Source organism: Lolium perenne, chromosome 7, assembly GCF_019359855.2.
Source record: "Lolium perenne isolate Kyuss_39 chromosome 7, Kyuss_2.0, whole genome shotgun sequence".
In the NCBI taxonomy this organism is placed as follows: Eukaryota; Viridiplantae; Streptophyta; class Magnoliopsida; order Poales; family Poaceae; genus Lolium; species Lolium perenne.
In genome coordinates, this window is record NC_067250.2 from 33,562,450 (window position 1) to 33,567,213 (window position 4,764).

General features: G+C 42.6%; 1 long non-coding RNA gene across 1 annotated transcript; it reads left to right on the forward strand.

Moving 5' to 3' along the window:
• Positions 1-360: 360 nt before the first annotated feature.
• LOC127317873 (uncharacterized) lies at positions 361-4,456 on the forward strand. Its single transcript, XR_007861504.1, has 2 exons — positions 361-1,275; positions 2,402-4,456. It is a non-coding gene; the product is annotated as an uncharacterized lncRNA (long non-coding RNA).
• Positions 4,457-4,764: the final 308 nt, after the last annotated feature.

Consider the following 4,764-nt stretch of genomic DNA (forward strand, 5'->3'; position numbering starts at 1 on the left):
CATTGCCATCTTTCTTGTATATAACTACTATATTAAACCTTAACAAACATCTTTTTTCTCCTAACTTTGAATTTTTTTTGAGATTAGCCTGCAGCTGACACGTAAGTGATTTCCTGGTTGATTACCGTTGTGTTTTTTCTGTGTGCATATATGGTGCTCTCTTGCACTTTGTATTCCTTTCCTTTGTTGTGGTATGCTTTCTTTGGATCTGGGTGGACATAGCATTTTGTGGTTCATGGTGGGGCCCTGGACATGTGGTGGTGGTGGGCTGTGGCGCCGCTTTGATCTTTTGTCTCCCCACGTGTCTTCTCTTAATAACACCGGAATCCTCACAGGCTCACACGACGGCTTCGACATGGACGAGCTCCCCCACGCGGCCACGCCACAGCCGCCGACCTCGGCTATGGCAACGATGGCGAGAAGGTGCTAGCCCGCCCCGCCTCCCACCTCCGTCTCCATCTCTACCTCTCTGCCTCCCGTGATCACCACCATTGCCGTGTATCCTAGCCATAATCCATGCCTCCAAACCTCACATCGTTGCTGGATTTCTGGATGAGGGCGAGTTCGAGCTAATCCCCGTCCCAGAATTCCAAATTTCGACGCCGCAGACGCGGCCCAGGCAGCGCCGCCCCCCGCCAAAGATCCCGTTCGACCTCCTTCGCCCGTTCTCCATCGAGATCGTCTGGGTCAGCTTCATTGAGGTGGCACGGCAGCGAGGGCTTCAAGTCGACCACACTTTGGATCGGCGGATAATGCCAATGATGGTGACTAAATCGGCGAGCAGATTCGTGCTCTCCGGCCATCTTATTTTCCCTATTCATCTGCTCTAGGTCTGCAGGTTAGTCCCGACGAGAAGCTCGAGTTCATTAGCCGGCCGACATCAAGGCGGAGGCAGAAACTCGAGGAGGCAAAGCTTTCAATTTGTGCTCACGGCCGCGCTTGCCCCCGCGCCGCGCTCGCCCCAGCTTCCCCCAATTTGTGCTCACGACCGTACCCCATCTCCGCTGCCCCCAATTTGGGCTCACAGCCACCGTAAGCATATTCTTTTCAGGGGAGTCATCGGGCTCACCTGCTACGAGTCAAGGTGCCGGCAGGGATGGCAGGCTCTAGCGCGGCTACGACATCTCCGTGGAGTGCTCGCTGCAGCAGTCGGGGCCCATGTCCGCCCAGCAAGTTCTTCGCTAAGGAATCGAGGGGCTCTCCTCCGGCGAGTCAAGTTGCCGGACGGACGCCCTCCCGAGGCTCCAGCACGCCCCGTTGCCGACTGCTCCACCGGTGAGCTCCTCCCCGTTCAGCTCAATTTCTCCTCTGTTTGGTGCTCCAAATTTCAGGGGACCCCTCCTCCCTCCGTTCTCTTGGTTCCTGCACTGTCTATGACGCCATATTCTGCCCGGCCAGTTCGAATTCTCCTAGATGGCTAGGTCTGATGCTCCAAATTAACGGCGAGCACTAGCACAGCTGTGCTGCCGGTTTGTCTCTCATGCAGTTTGCATCGCACGCTCAGAGAGGGCTGAGCATTCTCATGCTGCTGATATGGTAGGGTTGAGCAATCATGATCTGTTTCCATTTGATCCAATTACTGATGCCAGGTTGGCTATCGTTGGTGGTTTGGTCAAGGCTTCAGCATGACACTGTGCCAAAAAAAAATCCATAGACATGTAGAGGCTAATTTTTCCTTGCCATATACAACTTTGTTACAACTGGTCAGGATATTTATTGTAACCAGAGAGTACAGTAGGTTAGATTCATGATATGAGAATATGTTGGGCTTTAAGATATAGAGGAATTATACATGTTCAGGTAGTTGATAATTTCAGTCTTATGGATTTCATTTTAGTTTAATGAACTTTCATCTGACCTAAAGAAAAGATATTTCTTGGTACAACTTATAAAGAACTACTTCAAGCACATATTTTTCTTGCTTTATAGTGGACGGTAAATATGATTATTCAGACCTGGGTGTATTTCTGGTAGAATTGCTTCGTTCGTTTTGCGCAGGATCGTTTGGTTGCTTTCACAAACTTTGCCGCTTCAAAAGTAATGATTCCTCTTCATAATATATATATTCCTTATGACTATTTCTTAAGTCATCTTATTAATGATATATTTTCATAATAATTTATGGTTTAGTTCTAGCGGCTCACATGGGGAATCAATCAATTGCAGTACGTGTGTTTATTACACTGGTAATTGCATTTGACGTGTTCATAAAAGTTATCTATTTATAAGCATGCATTCAGAGATGGATTTTATTATGATTCTGTTAGAAAGTGAGGAGTTTAACACATTTTTTTTGTCCAAAGTCAATGTTAATTATTTGAAAATTGTAAGTTATATATTCCAACTAATCTTAGTGATTTTAATTAGGTCCGTAGCAATGATGGATTTTCTTTCTCTTTAGGTATCCACATGACAACTAGAAGGACATTCCAACGTTTGTATCCGAGGATCTGCTGGTCTGCTTTTTGGTTGAAGAGAACAAAGATGGAACGGGTAACACAACATACACACACCAAACTGAATATTATTTTGTCAGTGTTGCCATGTGCGAATTTATACTTGCGAGCTTAACAACTTAGAAAATGTTTTGTTTTTGTCACAGTGAGGGTTTCCCTCTTAAGCAAAAAAATGATGTAGAAAAACATCGGTGGCTTCAAAATTTGAATTGGTGTGCGTATGCTACAAAATCAATCTGTACACCTATGAACACTATTCATTTTTCGCAAGTGGTTCTTAATCTTAGCAGGTTCGTTTGGGAGCTGTCCTCCTTTCAGTTTGAATAAACTAATGACACTTTTGTTATTTCGCCACTTCTTCGCCATGAAGCTAATGTTTTCAGGTTTTCCGTTCAGCTAGGAGTGTGGGGTTTCCATTGTCTTGCACAATCTATGTCGTGATCGTCAAAATCAAACGTTGCTACCTCGAATATGTTGTTCGGCATGTCTAGAGTTCTGACAATTTCAAGTACATGTGTCTGTTTTTTATTCTTTTTTGCATTTGCCTTGGAGGATAGAGCATTCGTCCTCATTTCTCCACTATTTTATTTGAGAGAACATTTTCATGAGAGGTCATTATTAGCAAGCTAAGGCAGGATGAGCTTTTGTCAACCGTAGGTAGATTGAAAAGGTTATAAGGAGGCAGGGAGGTTACCAAAGATAGACAGCGGTGCGCCCTATATAGGAATATAGGATGATGAGACTCCCAGGCGGACAAGGAGCACAAGCACCTCAAAAGGTAGAATTCGATTTGAATTTTTGAAAGAGCTCCGCGTCTTAGTCCTAAGAGTGGAATTTAACCTGCTAATTTCTCATAGTGCAAAAATTAGTTTGAGTTTCTGTAGGAAACGCAGTACCTTTTAGTCTCAAAGTTGACATTTAATTTGCCCACTATAGGACATAATTAATATTTCTGATGTTTGCATAATATTGTATATGTGTCTTGATATTTTAGCTTTGTAATGATCAGCTTCACAAATCATTAAACTGTTTTTACCTTGCACCTGGTTCTTGGATTTTCTTTTATTTTGACTCAATGGGTGTTATGTCATCTACTGTTTCTTACTTTGACTGTCCTTCGCGTTCAACTACAAAAACGATTTGAAGCTGGAAATTTGACCAAGACTTGATATAGACCCTCATTCAAGTGAAGTTATTTTTATACAGCTAAGGTACATTCTCTTCTATTTGTCAGCAAGTGAAGCTATTTTTATACAGCTAAGGTACATGCTCTTCTATTTGTCAGGAGAAAATCTGGGACTATAACTCCTGTGCATGCTCTGACATGGTCTAACTGTTCAGATAATTTGTTAAATTGTTTCACTACGTGTGCACAATTTTGATTATTTATCTTGAGCTCTTATTATTTCCTCACGGATATATTTCCATTTGCATTGCAACCACTAATATTGTCTCACGGGAGCGTACAGGCTAGGGTCTGCTTTTGTTTACTACCACAGTAATCCATGTTACCATGTATGTTCAATGTAGTAAACTTCTGAAGCTGATCTACCATTTGATCACACCTTGGGTGCGTATTGCATATTATTATCGTCCTGTTTAGAAGCACATGAGAAAAAAATGTTGTATGTTATTACTCACTTTTGTTTAGCTTCTAACATCCTACCAGCGATATTATGCAAGGAGAATAACAACTAGGTGTTCTCCATACACCCTTGTGCACTCAGATTTCTCAGCCGAGAGCTAAAACCATGCCTAGGCATCAGCGCGAAATCGCCTTTCGTTTATCAGTGTAACGATCCATGCTACTGCCCAAGTTCTATATATGTAATGGTTCCTGTAACTACAAATTGTTCACCCATTACAGGATGATGATCAATGTGGAGTACCAGTTATTGTTACTAGACTTAATTTGTGTGTATTTCTGATACCATACAAATTGATCGTCCATTACAGTATGATGATCAATATGCAGTACCAACTATTGTTACTAGACTTAATTCTGTGTATTCCTGAGTCCTGGTTATTTACTCCTTTATTAGGATCAGCCTTTTATGCACATGATTTCAATGCACATTATATCAGATTTCATTGTCAACCACCTTGAAGATCATTTTAAACAACAAAATATTTATTACATTTACCAACCAAGTGTCGTCTTAAAATTATTACCACCATCTTATTAGATAGATGGCGCGGCGTGCCGCCGCGCCCTTTTATGCTAGTATATATAAAGGACCAACAAGAACTCCATTCGGTATCACTCCACTCGATATCCACTGCCACTCTTTAGAAACACACAGTTCAC